General features: G+C 39.0%; 1 protein-coding gene across 1 annotated transcript in view; it reads right to left on the minus strand.

Moving 5' to 3' along the window:
- Positions 1-8,064, minus strand: part of CLVS1 (clavesin 1) — a 126,327-nt gene extending 118,263 nt beyond the window's left edge. Inside the window, exon 1 of the mRNA XM_084865094.1 lies at positions 7,893-8,064. The gene's annotated coding sequence lies outside the window, so the exon portion shown is untranslated. The remainder of the gene's footprint in view (positions 1-7,892) is intronic.
- Positions 8,065-18,258: the final 10,194 nt, after the last annotated feature.

Below are 18,258 nucleotides of genomic sequence, written 5' to 3' on the forward strand. Positions count from 1 at the left end.
ATCTTTATACTGTGCTCAGCATAAAGATATAGTGGAAGCTTCTGGAGAGACTACCAAGCCAGGGTCACTGGGTTTCATGCTTAAGATAAAATAGATATTTTTCAGTAAAGGAAAATCCTTTATTTCAGAAGTCTGAATAGATTTCTACTTAAATAAATTCAACTGGTAATATTTAAGGCTCTGAAAATGTTATGCCATATAAGAATGTTCCCAGAATGTAGTATCTTCAATAGACTCTACTCTTTTGTTCATGTGGAGGACTAAGTTCTCATTTATCTTTTCTGAATTGGTCAAGCAAGTGTAAAAGGGTACATTATACTTGGTTATCACACGAATAGTTTGCTGTCCTGGTGGCATTAATAATAGCTATGATTTATTTTTTATTATAACTGTGTTTATTATGTCCCAGGCACTTACATATTCTTCTTTCATACAGTACATTATTTAATGTAGTCAACATTTTTTAGATGAGGAATCTGAGGCAAAGAGAGGTCAAATGACTTTCCCAAGGTTACATAGCTACTAAGAAGCAGAAAATGGGTTTAAGCCCATGTGATCTTTCTCCAGTCCCATGCTCTTTTTACTACTATGCTCTTATGCTTCTTATATATAGCAGCGAGGTTCTAATATTTACTACTTACAATATTTAAGACTTATGTGACCTTCAGAAAGAAATTCCCTCTCAGAGCCCCAGTCTCCTTCCCTAAAAAATCCATTCCCAAATCGAGAAACTTACCTATGCCTAAGAGGTTAACAAGACATTCCTAGCACCCTAACCAGTTTGGCTCAGTGGATAGAGCTCTTGGCCTGCAAACTGAAGGTTCCCAGGTTTGATTTCAGTCAAGGGAATGTACCTTGGTTGTGGGCAATTCCCAGTAGGGGGCGTGCAGGAAGCAGCCAAATCGATGTGTTTCTCTCGCACCAATGTTTCTCTCTGCCTTTCCCTCTCCCTTCCACTCTCTCTAAAAAAATTAATGGAAAAATATCCTCGGGTGAGGATTTAAAAAAAAAGTATATTAATTCAAATGAAATCTCTTTTGGCTATTTTATAATCTATTATTCTCATTTATTTCATTATCTTCAGAAACACATTAAACATAGTGAGGAACAATCAGAATAATAACCATGTCTTGTCTATAATTATGCATGTACATAAGTATTATTATAAAGCATTTTCTGTCAATTTTTTTTATTGTTTCAATGATCCTGCAATATGCAGAAGAAAGATAATTCCCTCGAAGATGCTAAGGATTATGTGAAATAATCTAAGTAAAAATGCTTTGGAAATGAAGAGCTCCATTTTATATTTACTGTAATATTCCTGTTTATATCATTATTTTGTTGTCTCCAGGTAGACAGAAGGATATTGAGGCCCAGAACAGCTAAGCACTTGGCTTAAAGCAGGATAATGAGCTGTTATTAAGTTGGGGGGGAAATGCAAAAAAACAAGTATTCATTGAGTACTTGTTATGTGCCTAGGGCTTTGATGTTATATGATCTAACCTCTATACCCTTTAAGCTAAATTATTTAGTAGCTGAAAGGATAAAAATGAGATTTAGAAAGTTTAAGTATAGCTGGGGGAAAAAAGATTCCTACCCAAACCTACCTGACACAAAGCCTTGTTCTGTTCATGACCCCGCCCTGCCTCTCAGAGTAAGTGCTTTACACCATCCTGGGTACCAGTGCCCACACAATTACTCAGGCACACAGCAGGTACACACCCACACCCCACCAGTCCCAGGAAAGATTATTTATTTAAGAAATGCTATAAAATTGGCCAAATTGGAAGAGGAAAAAGTACATTGTTGTTATAATCAGAAAGAAAAAAAACCTATAAATATTATTTGAAATACAGGAACATCAGTAACTAATTAACAATACTTCAAATATGTGTTACTTCTGGGTGTTTTTGGTAATACAAAGAACAATTTTAAGGACACATAACTTTAAATTAATACAAATATAAAGTGATAAATTATATCCATGCTTGTTTTGTGGGCTTCTCTTATAAAAAAAAAAAAAAAAAAAAAAAGATGAACAATGAAACTTAGGGATAAAACTTCCCACATGAAGGTCTAGTCAGCTATTTCCACTAGTAACTGTGTAAGCTGTTTACACATTTTAAAAACATATTGAAGTACATTAACCCTATGGCTTTTCACCTTTCTGAAACCTCACTTCAAATATTTTCAAATGAATATGAATTTTCCCTCAGGAAAGGAACTTTTATATTGAACAAAATAAAAATAGATGCTGCCGATACATCTAGACCAAAACTGAAAATCACAGTGGCCAAAAGTATTTCTTTTTAAATGACAGCTCTATTTGAAATCTTTCCTGAAAAATGACATGCCCTCTTACTGCCAGTGGTGCCTAGGTATAATTCTTAGAAGTTGGTTAATTACAACATTCTTTAGTTGCTGACCAGAAAGGATTCTTTTCTCCACATGGCGAATTTGAGATTGATCATGTAGGACTTCTCTGCATAAGTGCTGGCAAAGGAACATAAGCTCCGTGAGTAACAAATTGGCCCCCAATCCATTGACTTTCTGTCTACTGTTAGTCAACTTGTAGATATGAACTGTCTGTACGGGGGCGGGGAGACTAGACTGGAAAGATAAAGGGGAGACCTTCAATCATCTGACAGTGTAAAGGAACCAGAATGTAGCCCCTGGATTACAGCCAACTTTCCAACACCTTTTAGCTCAGTACTTAGACTTACCCTTGCTACATAAATATTCATTGTGTGGACTCCCTGGGAACCCTTCAAAATAGCAAGTAAACACAGAGTCATTTGCTCCCAGTGGTTCTTGTTCTCAACAAAGATAAAAAGTAAATTGAAATGAGTTTCATCAGAGTAGAGATTCTGAGAACTTCAACCCAAAATAGGTACCAGATTAGAATTAGAACATGCTGGGACTCGGATAAAGGAGACCTATTTGGCAGAGGAATTCTAGTGTCCTGAGTTCTAGAACAATCTATAAAACTTCTATTCTTTTCATTTGCTTTGGGACAGATCATGCAAAGACAACCTGTAAGGAAGGTGTGGGTTTGTCTGCTGCCTCACCCTATTAGGTAGAAAAGTTTTCATTTAAACAAGTCTTCAGACTAGGATTTTGTTTATTGCATTTTATGTTATTAAATCATCCTCAGAAGAAGTCATTGGAAGTCAATACCCCAATTATAAAAACACATTAATTATGTTTCTTGGAATTATCACTTGAAGGAGAAAAAAGGAAAACATGCAGAATAATAATCTCTTTTTGAGGAAGAGGATCCAAAGACTGTAATAAAGGCATGGATTACCCAAAGGTGGCTACTAAGCACACCTGTCTCCTTTCCCACTGTTTTTCCCAGCTCAGCTATGACACTCTTCTGGATATAACTGGGCAGATGATACCCTGTTTCCCCGAAAATAAGACAGTGTCTTATATTAATTTTTTCTCCCAAACTTGCGCTAGGTTTTATTTTCAGGGGATGTCTTATCTTTCCATGTGCTAGGTCTTATTTTCGGAAGATGTCTTATTTTCGGGGAAACACAGTAGCAGCAGGTATCCGAGTTAAGAAAACTGCCTGGTGAAAGAGAAATGCAGCAGGATGTGTATGGGTGAGGTGGGAGGAAATGGGCCATTTGTATAACTTTCCCCCAACCAGAGCTATGATTTCTGAGGTCTTATTGCCTCAGAAATTGGAATGGCTTTGTTTTGTTTAGTGTGAGTGCCATTATTTAATAAGACATGAGATGGGAATGTTAAAAAAGAAGAAAACTGTTCTTTGTCTTTGCTTCTGAAAGTATGGTCTGTGGATCAGCAGTGTCAGCAGCACCTAGGAGTTTGTTATGAATACAGACTGTCAGGACCCACTCAGATCTGCTGAACAGGGAGCAGAATCTCCAAGCAAAGTGTATGCATATTAATATTTGGGAAGCAGTGGTCTAAAGCAGTGGTCAGCAAACTCATTAGTCCACAGAGCCAAATATCAACAGTACAACGATTGAAGTTTCTTTTGAGGGCCAAATTTTTTAAACTTAAACTTCTTCTAATGCCACTTCTTCAAAATAGACTCACCCAGGCTGTGGTATTTTGTGGAAGAGCTACCTTCAAGGGGCCATAGAGTAGCATGTGGCTCGCGAGCTGCAGTTTGTTCCTGAGGTTAGCGCTTACACTCTCTATGGACAATAGTGCTACATTATCCAAGAAGAGAATAAAAACACCTCAATATACTCATTCCTTTGGGAGTCCTGGCATTCTCAGATCACCCCACTAATTGTTTACTCACACCTGCATGCTCTATACTAGTATATCAACCAATAGCAATGAAGAAAGGAAGGATGGAGGAAGCAGAGAAGGCCACATAGAGGAAGGGATCAGTAAAGGAGGAAATGAAAAGAGAGAATAATCTCCCTTTTGTTTATTGCATTTTATTTTTTTACCACACAGCAGCCTAGAGTCCTTTTATTAATAGAGTCTGTGATTCGAACCCCTAACTGCCACTTCTCACTGCCATTCATTCCCACAACTTCTCTTCTATTGCCTCCAAAAGCACCAAATAATGAACACTGAATATACTATGTACTTGGCCCATAGAAAAGTACGGAACTTTACATGAGACATTTGAGCAATAACAAAAGGTGAGCTGATGCCATATTGTTTTATGGAGAAGAGATGGAGAAGGTGTCTGTTCAATATCTAAGAATTGGAGATTTGGCTTAAGGGGTCCAGCAAACAAGAGTTGATCATCTCAAACACAATGGGGAAATCCCCGATGGTCCAGAAGTCAGGAAGAAGGAAATCTCATGGGAAATTAGCCTCCCACACAGAAAACGTCCTCTGTCTCATGAAAACACAGCCAGAGAGGCTATAAGAAAGGCTTACGGGAGGTAGCAGACGTAGCGAAGAATAATGAACTTATTACCTGAATAAATGAAAATTTTTATTGAGAGGAGAGTTACCAGTTCATTTCCACATCCACGAAGAATCAAACCAAAGGCAAACTACTCTAAGTAAAAATTAAGCACAGTTTCCCTAGAGAGGTATAACACTTGGGGCTGATGTTAGGAGTTGTAGACTCGTAGTAACTCACACTGCATAGTCTCCTGAGACAAATTCATTCCAGTGAGATACGGATAAAACGAACCATAACTAAAATAATTAAAAATCTTTAATTATTTGAGGGGAAGGTTGGAAGGGGGGAAAAGATCTTTCTTGGCAATGTTGGGGGCTCTTTCTGGGCTAATTGCATGTGGCCAAGCCTCATGTTTTGCATACTCATTCTGCTGCATTAACTTAACTTCTCAGTCTAAGACACTGTGTAACAGGAGAGCAGAGAAGATTCAAGTCCGCCTGTATCCGGTTACTAAGAATGGCTGTGCTATGAGGCTTTGTGTCAAGTCGTGAATAGACTTCTCAGGGTCAATAAGATGCCCCCTTGGAAGGCTTGCAGAAATAAGCAGACACTACCTGCTCTGAAGAGTTATGATCCCCCCTTTGGGAAATGAAGGACCTTCCAGCTTTATGCTCCATGATTCTCAAGACATGGGCCCCTCTGTGAGCATGTCTGTAAAGGTGTAGGATGCCACTCTGTTGAAGAAAAATATCTTTCCTGTTCATCTTTAAACCCAGTAGGAAGATGCGGAAGTTCTATTATTGAAGCCATAAAATGGGTAAAATAGTCCTTAATAGAAAAAAAATAAAAATAAAAAAGAAGCTCGGGTGGCAGCACTGTATAAAAAGGAATAAACTCAGCATAATATTTCAGTCAGAGAAAGGCTCTGCTTCTGAAAGAGATGCCTGCAAATCTCATCGCAGCAGCACTGTTTTTGAAATTTCCCAGCCTCGGAAGACAGTGCATTCGAGGCCTCCGCCTCTGGTTCGCAGGAGCTAGAACTGGCAATGTGTATGCCTTTAAAAGTTCCCTGGGCTGACCGTTTCTTTGAATACAGATATGTGAGTTTTAAGATTCTTGCTGGTTGGGGACTTAAGAGATCCTAGTTACGGTGGACATTACTAATATAATACAGTAACTATACATAGATGACTGAATTTTCTTCTCTAAAATCAACATCATCCTATGTTTTTACTAATTTTCTTGATTTGGGTTTAAAATTGAGTGAACCTTAGAGGCAGGTAGAATCATGCCAATGGTTAGTAGTAAGTAACTTTCGACATTCAAGAAGAGTATCTGGCGTGAATTTTTTCTCAGAAATTCTGCCAGAAGATACTTGTTTGTGACTACTCTTTATTTTTGACACTGCCTCTAATGAGGAGCAAGCTGATTTCGACAAAACTTGCTTTATTGCCTCTTTTTCTAAAGGCAGGAGAAATGCAGAAGGGGAATTTTTAAATGAGCTTTTTCTGTGCTCTGGTTTCAGCTTTGTTGTTACATGTGAGCTGACATTACCTTTGTATGAATATTGGAGCCATCTCATTTTTAATTAAGATGTTGATTTTATGGGGGGAAAAAGTGCAACACCCCTCCTCTCAGTACTTTGCAATTCAGTCATAATAGATTATATGGGAACCCACCAAAATATTTTTATTTATGACAGGAGCTGGCACTTTTCTGATGTTTGTTAGCTCTTAATAAATAAAGGATCCTGGATAAATTACAGAGGTGCTATAACTTGGGCTTGGATCTTCAAGGTATTTGAAAGCTGTTCTAACTTCCCCCCAGCTGAGATAGAAAATGATAGCTCTCTAAAAGCAGAGCCTGATGGAACAGTTACATAAAAATATCTTTTCAATTTTTGCACTCTATTACCCTTTAGTATTACAGGGAAATGGTGTTATTGCCGATTACTGAGAGAACACGCAAAAATCTCTCCTTCCAAATCTGAGCCAGTCCTTGCCTTAGAGATGAACAAAGCCAGGCCATCTGCTCTGAATATCATTACTAGTTGGCCGTTTGGGCAAGGGATCGATCTTCTCTGCTTCCAAGAGAGGTCTAAGATCGGAAATTTGAAAAACAAAATAAGTCGACAGGAAGAGACGTCGGAACAAATAGCACTTTCCAACGAGAGCCGCATTTGTGAGCTTATGACCATCACCATCATTTTTAATGTTCACTCTGGCCACAGAGTTCACCTTCTGGGGTTTCCATTTTACAAACCATTTCAGAGAAAAAAAAAACACACAACCAAAAAAACTTAATTTCCGAGTTTCTGCAATAAACGCTTAGGCAGGAAAAAAACGGGGAGTGTGGGTGAATGTGAGTCATCCGTCACCCCCACCCTGCTTCCTGGCGGCTCTCCATTGGGAAGCCAGACCACGGGTGGAGTTTACATGCCTGTTTTACCGGAATAACACCATGCCCCAGGCCGTGTTCATTTCCTGAATTAAACAGTCCCTAATCTGCTGAGAGGCAGCTTGCTAACTGCTGGTGTCTGGCAAGTGCCCCATCTGTCCCCCTGCCCGGGGTCTCTCTCTCTCCTCTCAGGTCTCTCCACTTTTCCTTTCTCCCAAGCAGGCGCCTCTCTTTGTTTTCAGAGGTGACGTCCACCTGAACTTTCCTTTCCCCTGCCTGAAAACTTGGGCTCTGTCCTCTCCCCTGCGGACCTCGGGCTTTGTCTAAGTGGCCAGGCACAGTTGTGTTGACTGTAGTTTCGGCGCTGGTGGTGATGGTGGCGATCATGAGGGCGATGGTGGAGATGGGGGTGCTGATGGTGTAATAAAGGGGTGCAGGCTGAGCGGGCTCGCGGGGAGGAGGAGGAGGATGGACTAGGGAGGCTGGGGAGGATAGGGTGCAGCAGGGATGGAGGGATTGCAGATGGGAGCTGTCCGCGCACCCAAGTGCTGAAACGCCGCTGCAGCCATGGCATCGCAAGAGTGGGAGGAAAGGCGGGGAGGCGCTGCGAATACAGAAGGGAGGAGGGGGGAAAAAAGGCAAGAAATACCTTCACACGGCTGCCCAGCCTGGCTTTGGGAATGTGTTTCTGCAGGTGTCCTCGCTGCTGAGCTGAGTAGGTGAGATCCCCTAGGCTGGCAGGTTCGGGCTCAGATTTCTCTAGAAAGCTGTGAATGAGAGCCCGGCTTCACTGGGCTGTGATTTTGGTAGGAGGCGTGTGTGCGCAGCGCTGGAGACTCTATCCTTCTATACCAAGCCTGGCTTTCCCCTGGGTCCTAAATGCCTCCGCTCCATTTCTCTCCCCAGATCCTTCAAGACAACACTAAGAATTAATTGTAATTTTGCCACATCTGGGACAAAAAGTCCCAAGAACCATTACACACAACACCCTAATCCTAAAAACAGAAACTTTCCATCAGATTAATGTAACTTCTGAAACAGATCAGAGGGGTGTGTGTGTGTGTGTGTGTGTGTGTGTGTGTAGGTAAGTATCACAGACCTATGGGGGAAAGAATAGATAATTTTACTAACAAATGTGGTAAAAAAAAAAAAAAAAATGAACGATTTGGAAAAGTCTCAAATTAAAACCTTTTCCTACCATTATTAATCCCACATAGATTAAAAGGCTAGATATAAAAGTTAAATTATTTTTAAAAACTAGAACATAATATTTTACTGATCTTAGGATAGAAAAGGGTTTTAAAGCACAATAGGAATAGAGGCAATCACAAAGAAAATAGATCAACAGTGTGCATAAAAATCCTTTTGAATGCGAAAATATCATAAAAGCATAAATATAAATACTACTTGGAAAAACTGCAGCAAATATATGTTTCACACATGAAATACCACAAATATCAAAAGAAAAACACTAATGGCTTAAAAGGAAAAAAAGAGGAAAAACAAATGACAAGTACTTCACTAAAGAAAGGTAAATGCATAACAATAATATTTTAAAAAATCAACCCCACAAGTAAACAAAGATATGTAATTTAAAATAGCACTGAGGTGTAGTTTTGTCTAAGTTCTACATTTACTTATTTTCTCATATTGTGTGATAATAGTGAGAAAGTGCAAGCTTTCTGTAAGTCTATTTCATAATATACATCAAATGTCATAAAATGTACAGTTAGACCTAATAATTTCACTTTATGCACCTTATGCTGAAGATATAGTCAGCTATGCAGATAAATATTTATGTACATAAATTAAATTCATGATCACAGAAATTGTTGAAAACAAAGCACTACAATTTCTTATATATAGTCTGTAATATTGGCAACTATTAAAAACATATTTTGAAGACTAGTAAAAACAAAGGAAAATGCTCACAAAATGGTAAGTGAAGAAAATCAAGATACCAAAGACAATACTCTCTCTCTATTGTCAAATTGGTAAGATTATAGGATGGTAGGATGAAATTATAGGCAAATTTGCTTATTAACTTGGACAACTTGATTTTCTTCTTTGTATTTATATAAAGTTTCCATATTTACTAGAAGAAGAAAACGTATGAAGTACTTTAAAACAATCTTTTTATTACATATTTTATAGACTTTAAAGTTGTCAGAATTCTTCCAATGCTGGTGTAGCATTACATATTTACTTGCTTGTTCTCTCTCTCTCTCTCTCTCTCTCTCTCTCTCTCTCTCTCTCAATAAAATGTAAGCACCATGTGGTAAAAATGTTTCTGTTTTGCTCACTACTGCCTCTCAAGCACCTGGAAAACTATTGATGTTCCAGTTAAATAAAACTATTATTTAACTCCTATGATGTTCCAGGAAGTGTGCCTGGAACATCATAGGAGTTAAATAAATATTTGTTGAGTAAAAAAAATAAATTAATGAATGGATGACATAACCCTCTCACATAGAAATATAATTTTAAATATTTTATAAAACTATGAATTTCATATAGAATTGTTATTCAAAATGTCAAAGTACAACAAAATAATCTGAGTTTACCACTGAGTTTTGATCACATATAAACTTAATTAAAGCGGCCTCCATAAGCTGATGATTTAAAAATCCTTTTTCAAAATTTAAAATAAACTTGGATAACTTTGCCCAGCTGGTGTTCCCTTTCAGCTTTTATTTACTATTAATTGTGACTTTTGAATGTCATCAGTGATAACCTAGCCAACTTTTATTTGTATTCTCTAAGCTGAGGTAGAAAAAAAACAACATTACACAATCTATATACACATATATGTAGCTATGTATAAATAACTATGTATATTCTCCTTCTTCAGAACTCTTTATAGTGGAAAACTATTTCCACCTATATGAGGCTAAGACATAAACCCAGACTGCTCTTCCTTAACCATGGGACAGAACTCACCTAATTACAAAAGGCACTGGCTGCCAAAATGCGGTCATATATTCTAAAAGTTTCACAAGCAGTTTTTAAATTTACTCATACCAATTAGAGTGAAAAATTATAGTTTAAAAAAGTCACTTTTTTTGATGATTAGAACAGAGATGCTCAATATGTTAAAATATTTGCTTTTTCCTAAAGTGCCAATGAAAGTGTACCATTTCCCGTTATCTTCATGAGCATTTGCCTTGTGTTGTGACAATACTTACCTTTCTATACAGGTTAAAATTCCTGTGTAAGAACAATGTCCCTTTTCTGAGTACATGTGTCTTCACTGTGTTGAGTGAGTTCTTTTGTTTCCTAGGACCTAGATTGTCTTTACTTAAAGCTTTGGCCTTCGAACTATAAACCAGAGACTTCTGGATGGATTTCTTTTCTTAATCACTCTGATCGATATTGTGCTGATATTCTGCACAATCCACCCAACCTCCACCTCAGCTCCTCACGCTATAGCTGCCTATGTATTTGTTCATAGGATTCCTCCTGTTACCCCTTTGTGTATAAGTAGCCAATGCCAGGAATTAAATGACAAGCTGAAGACATCTGGGAGTGGTCAAGAGAGAGAAAGATTGAGTAATTCAGAGGTTCAGTTTGCACCTAATGTAACTTACTTTTTTAAAAAACTTGCTTACCCACATGGTGGAATTTATAAATGTTTAACTATGTGGTTGTGTGGTTTCTTGAGTGCATATTGCTACTCAAAGGACTGGATATTTGCTGTGACCCAAGTAAAACAGAAATTGAAAACTCAATCTCAACCTAGGGCATATTCTACACTTTTCATTTTATATTTGGCCAAGGAATATAATGGGAGAAAACAGATTCAGTGCCAGGGGTCATAGAGGACAAATGAATATGAAGCTTTTCCCAGAGACTAGAGTGAGGCCCTAACCAAACCAAACCAAACCAAACCAAACCAAACCAAACCAAACCAAACCAAAACCCAGAAACAGACAAAAAAAAAAAAAAAAAAAAAAAAAAAAAAAAAAAGACCTCTTCCCCTCGCTGTAGGAGAGATTCAGGAAGCCAAAGTCACCATTGCTCCATCACTGATGTGGCCGATCAGGTGTTTCTCCAAGATGGGAACTGGATGGTATCAATACACCTCACATTCCATTTATTCAAAGTTATCAGATTTCGAGTTGCACCATTAAGTTGGAATTACCCTAAATTGCCATATTCTACTATGTCCTGGACAAGGGTAGCTATATGTTTAGTAAAGTAACCTATTTTCTTTCGAATGACATAAAAAACTGTAAAGTCAAATTAAGTTCACATCTAGCCAATTTTCCATGTAGGGTGGGTATATACAATATTTTTAAATATAAGAGTAATATGCAAATTAACCATCACTCTGTGACAAAATGTGGCACCCATAGCCACAAGATGGCGGTACCCAGTTCTCTCAGCTCTGCTCGAGTCTCCCAGTCTCACGAAGGGCTGCCTCTGAGAGCCTGAGGAGTAAGCAGCCTGGCAGAATGCTGCCCAGAGGCCCTACTGACCCTTAAATAAAACAAAAACAAATTCACTCCCCATGGCGGAATCTCCTCCCAGCAGAGGCAGCCTGGGGTCTCAGCCTGGGAGAGGCATGCACACCCATGGCCCCCCCTCCCAGCAGCAGCAGCCTGGGCTGGGGTCTCAGCCTGGCAGGAGTGTGCACCCCCACGCCCCGATCCCCTCTCAGCAGCTGCAGCCTGGGGTCTCAACCACTGAGTCACACCAGCCAGGCAGATATGGAGGCATCTTAAATGTTTCTTTAAAAAAAAAAAAAAAAAAAAAAAAAAAAAAAAATATATATATATATATATATATATATATATATATATATATATATATATATATATATATATATTATTGATTTTTTACAGAGAGGAAGGGAAAGGGATAGAGAGCTAGAAACATCTATGAGAGAGAAACATCGATCAGGTGCCTCCTGCACACTCCCCACTGGGTATGTGCCCCCCAACCAAGGTACATGCCCTTGACTAGAATTGAACCTGGGACCTTTGAGTCTGTAGGCCGATGCTCCACCCACTTAGCCAAACCAGTTAGGGTTGTCCAATATGTTAAAGAAAAAAAATGCTATCTAATAAAGAGGGAATATGCAGGGGAGGGCATTTGGGTGTGACCAGGTTGTCAGGGGAGGATAGTTGGGGACAATGGGGCAGGCAGGGGAGCAGTTAGGCATCGATCAGGCTGGCAGGGAAGTGGTTAGGGGATGATCAGGTTGGCAGGCAGAAGTGGTTAGGGGCAATCAGGCTGGCAGGTGAGCAGTTGAGAGCCAGCAGTCCTGGATTGTGAAACACCCCAGTGAATTTCATGCACAGGGCCTCTAATATATACATATATATATATGCAAATATTTTCTATTCACTTCATTTTCATAGGAGATTGGGGGTCCACGGGTTATTTCAGTTATCTGAGGCTCACAGGCTTTTTACTCCAAGGTCATAGTTCCCCTGGAAATATAATTCTCTTAAGTCTGTAGAGGCACATTGTCTGTCTAACAACCAGTTTCATTTTTCCAGTAGCCACACTATATTTCTTAGGAAACATAGACTTGGATCTACTATATTTATTTGCTTTTTTTATATACCCAAATTTTTCTCAATATATTTGAGAATCTCGAGTAGTAAGTGGTAAAGCCACATTCTTTATCTGATTTTCCTTCCATAAATTTTTAAACCAGTGACAAGTTTTAAGTAACCATGAAGGTCACATCCTTAATCTGATTCTTGCTAAAAAATATTTGGCTTTAATGAACTTTTTCTCCAATTCTTTCCTAATTTTATCTGTTTCTTTGGGAGCAAAAATGAATTGGATAGTCAAACATGGCAAGGTCTTAGATTCCTGGAAGTCTCTATTTTCTTTTATTTTTACTTATGAAATCACTTATCTCTTTCTTTTTTCTTTACTATTTTGAAAAATGCATCAAATAATAACCTAGACATCCTACTAACACTTTTCCACACACGTCCCCCCAGAGATGTGAGGTCCTCATGTATACGATTTAATTCCAAAGGTATCCTAGGTGACTATTTTACCAAGTATTTTACCACTGTATAACATGGAAGTGTTATATCTCCTACCTTAGATAACAGTCTCCTAAACACATGTTTCCAACCATCAGCACTACACAATTTATTTTTTAATACAGCACTTCCTGTCCAGGAGATAATAGGTTATGCTTCAATAATAAATAAACCCAACGTTCTCAAAGGCTTAATACAGCAAAGTTTTATTTCTCATGCTGGAGGTTCAGTGCCAGTTGGCAGGGAGACGGAGTGCAGGAGAGATGGAAAACCTCTCCTCTACAAAGTCAGACTCGGGGAAGTGCCAACATATGGAAAGCCATGTGACATGTATCTACAGATACATGAGAACTCACACTTAACTCTTCTTTCTGCCACATGGAAGTGCTACACATGATATATTTCCACTGAGTTGCATTTTACAGAACCACCATCTGATTGGCTCCTTTAGCTGTTACCAAATAAGGATAAACTCTTTCATAGGCCAGCAACTCTCATTGCAAGTTGCCTTTTGCTCAGGACCAACTCTGCTCCAATTGGTTGTGGCCAAAGCAATGTGGGGCTAACATAATTGACACCAATAGACACTTTTCTCTAAAGGGAACATGAGAGGTGTTCAGAACTTCATGGCTTGTTGGTCATTGGTTGCTGCACATTCATAAACACCTTTGCAGGTATTACTTTAAAATATGAGATATTTGCCGAAACCGGTTTGGCTCAGTAGATAGAGCATCGGTCAGTCTGTGGAATGAAAGGTCCCAGGTTCGATTCTGGTCAAGGGCCTGTGCATTGGTTGCGGGCACATCCCCGGTAGACATGTTTCTCTCTCATTGATGTTTCTAACTATCTCTCTCCCTTCCTTTCTGTAAAAAATTAATAAAATATGTTTTAAACAAATAAAATATGTGATATTTGTTAATGCATGTATTTAATGACCTTACTATGTTCACTTATTTTTTCTATTTTAATATAAAACACATCTTATATAATAAAACCATAATATGCAAATCGACTGAACAGCAGAGCAACCGGTCGCTATGACATGCACTGACCACGAGGGGGGGTCAGATGCTCAATGCAGGAGCTGCCCCCTGGTGGTCAGTGGGCTTCCACAAAGAAAGCATTGCTCAGCCAGAAGCCAGGCTCAAGGCTGCTGAGCGCAGTGGTGGTGGCTGGAGTCTCTCTCGCCTCCATGGCAGCGCTAACGATCCCTCAGGGGATGTCTGCCTACGGGAAGTGGGCCTAAACTGGCAGATGGACATTCCTCCAGGGTTCCCGGATTGCAAGAGGGCGGGCCAGGCTGAGTGACAACCCCCCCCCCCCACCACATAAATATCATACACCGGGCCTCTAGTTTTAATATAAAATTCATGATAAAATAGCTCTTCTATGCCAAATGTCAACAGTATGATTTGAAAAATTGGATTTGTCAGAAATTGGACATTATTTTGAATTCTAAAAGAAAAATTCTAACAAAAGGAATAAACTTTAGCAAGTGTGCATTAATTAGATTTGTTACTTATTGAAATGTATTTGAAGTATTTATTTAATTTAAAATTAATTCTTTTTTCCCTGTGCTTTGAATAATATGACTAATAATGTGTACAGAAAATAATTATGCTGAGTTTTTGTCCTATTTAAAATAGGCCTTTTAAAACTCATTCTTGTCTTCTACACATGTAATTTTATGCTTCCATGAAAAATACTATCATGCTAGATGAGCCCTCATTTGTTCTAATGAAAATTAATTGATTTTAAAATTATCAGTATTATTTCTAAAATTCATATTAATCTTACTAAAAATTTTATTAAGACTCTGAACCTAGGTAAACTAGCTACTTGGTTTTATATTCAATATGTTTAATTTATATTATATACATATGTTCCATAAATAATCAACTAATCAAACATCCAACTGACATGTATATCTTATTGGACTGATAATTCAAATGTACATTAATGAGTCAGTTAATATCACAAAAATATAGTTCTAGTCCCCTAATGCTTTCAGTGAATATCATAATAGGGGACCAGAGGAAAGTACGATTTGGGAAACAGGCACTACGAATGGGATCTAAATGGACTCTAGGCACTGTGAGTTCAACTGAAAAATTGGATACATATGGAATTATTTTTGCAGATATTTTCAGCACCTACAAGAGTTTGTTTTTTAAGTCTACAATTTACAAGTCCTTTCTCTGGGAGATTATTGGAAAAAGAGAGAACTGAGAATAGGAGAAAGGTAAAGCAAAAGGTAGAGAGATAAGAAAGCTAAGGTATCGCTGTGTCAAGAGTTGCCACGCTGGATGCAGAAGAGGAGCTGGCTTTGAGCAAGGACATTAGCATGAAGTCACAACAGACAGAGCTTCACATTAGAGGTGGAAGATTGGGGTTAGAAAATACAATTCATATTTTCTCAAGCCCCAAGTTTTTTCCATTCCAAACCTACATGACCTGCACCATAAATTCTAAATATAAGCAAAAACAATTATTTAAACATTTCTCCCCAAACCTTGACAGTAGGGAATCTACTTTTTCCCCTGCAATGTCCAAGAATCCCAAAAACTAACTCAGTCCAAAGGGGAGGAGCTGGCTTTCTCATTTGAGACAGCTAGAGTGCAGTTTGATTGATCCATTTCTGCCAGTGTTTTTCCCAGTCATGTGCTGCCTCTAGGATCCTGTTCTACACAAGGGGTGCCAGTCCTGGCAGTAAGAATGGGACCCATTTCTGCAGCCTGTGTCCCAAGCTCGACTTCTCAGTGCTCCAGGGTTCAGCACCAGCCTGGCCCAGAGGCCCCAGGAGCATAGGTTTAGGAAGGTGACAACTATGCGTGGGATCCAGGGGAAAGCCACCCTTAGTGATTCTAAGATGATTTTCCCTTCTGAGGGAGATTCACTGAGTTATTCCAAGGGACCTGGTCCTAGACTTGACAGGGTTGGAAGGGGAAGTTGCTTTTACTGATTGCAAAGCACCTGTTTCAACTGAAGAAGAGAATTATCCTATATAATAAAAGCCTAATATGAAAATCAACCAAAGGGCGGATGACTACTGGAACAACCAGTCACTATGGTGTGCACTGACCACCAGGGGGTGAACGCTCAATGCAGGAGCTGCCCCCAGTCTGCCCCTCACTAAGCACTGGAACCAGGCCTCGGAGCTCAGCTCCCAGCACCCATGAGGCTGACCCTGCTAATAGATGCAGTGAGGAACTCATAAACAGATATGTGAAATCCCACATGCTCAATTTATTTCTGGTTTGGTGGCAGTAATAGTAGCTTTAAGAATAGTCTTATTGGGTGCCAGCAGGGCTCTCCCCTCAATTGCCCTGCTTGTTGCCCCACAGATTGGTCCTGGTTGCCAGCCAGGCTCAGGGACCCTACCCATACATGAATTTTGTGCACCTGGCCTCTAGTATGTACACACACACACACACACACACACACACACACACGAGGAAGATGTTACCATCAGTGAAGTGACAAAAGATAAGGAACATGACACCAGAGGAAGGAAAGAACTTGACAATGGTAGCCACTCTGCCCTTTGATCTACTTGGATCATTGGACTAAAGCCAGCTCCCCTTGCCTTGATGGCACCAGCCCCTATATAAATTGTCCTCCCTGATTCTTCACTGTGTCTCTTTTCTGTGTTTTGATGTAGTAACTAAAACTTTGATTTTTTTTTAAAAAGCAGAGCCCTATTATTTTGTGTGGTTTTATTTATTCCTTTATTTTCTTCCAACAATATCACATGGGCCAGGAATACAAATCTGATTAAGACATACTCCTTTGTCCTTGAGGTGCATAGAGTCAAATAATAGAGTTGAATATCTGTGTAAAAACTTATAATGCAATCAGATAAGTGCTGAATACAGGTCTAAAGAAAATACTGTGGAGCACAGAGAGGTTTAAAAACAGTCTAGTTTAATTAAGATCTAAAACCAAACAAGAGCACAGTGCCAGAAATACAACTTTCCTGGCTCATAAATGCAAGGGTTTCTTGAGCAGTCTTTCTAACTCATCTAAATCTCCTGCTGGGACTGTTTGGGAGCACCCAATGGAAGACAAAAAGGGAATAAACAAAGAGAAGAGAATGGTATGCCAAATCCAGTGATCACATGAGGGCTAAGAAATTGGAAGGGAGGAGACTGAAAATAGAATGCAAACAAATGGTGTATACTAATGGCACTGTTTGGACCAAGAATAATGGGAGAGTGTACTTTTCATTCCCAGTCAGGACTTTGTCCTTCATTCTGTGGGCACCTTCCTTAATTGTTAATGGCTTTTCCCAAATATGGTAGAAAACCACAAGAATTATTTTTCTCATAATGAATGGTTAGCTCTGAGTCAGAAAGTGCAAAGAATCCAGAATTCCCCTACCAAAGCCTTTCTTTCTTCCCTTTCATGCTTCTCAGGTGCAGTTGTGGCCCTTAATTACCCCGTTAGTGGCAACTTAAATTAAGAAATATTACTCATTCTTCTGCAACCCAACTGATCTTTTTGAAATGAAGGCCAGTTCCCATATAGAAATCTTGCACGATGGCTAACAAAAAATAATTTCTGAGCATGCCACGGGTTTTCACTTGTTTATTTTCATCCAGGCGGATGTTTTTCTGAAAGAGCAATGTAAATGTAAAGGCAAGTACTACTTCTAGAGGTTTATTTGGAACTTGTGACTTTCAGCTTACAAAAGGAAAGGCCATAATGTAACCACTGGCTGCTGCTCCTTTGGTTGTGCAAAACAGACAGTAAACCCAACACGAGTGGGGACTGAACACAAGATTCAAAAACTCCAGCTTTAACAAATACCATAGGATTTCATGTATATGCAGGCTCTAAAGAACAAAATAAACAAACAAAATAAGAAACAGACTCATAGAGGCAGAGAACAGACTGACAGCTGTCAGAGGTGAGGGAGTTGGGGTCTGGGTGAAAAAGGTGAAGGGATTAAGAAATGCAAATTGGTAGTTAGAAAATGGTCACAGCTATGTGGGTTGCAACATAGCA

This window comes from Pipistrellus hanaki (genome assembly GCF_964339955.1).
Source record: "Pipistrellus hanaki genome assembly, chromosome: 17".
NCBI classification, from domain to species: domain Eukaryota; kingdom Metazoa; phylum Chordata; class Mammalia; order Chiroptera; family Vespertilionidae; genus Pipistrellus; species Pipistrellus hanaki.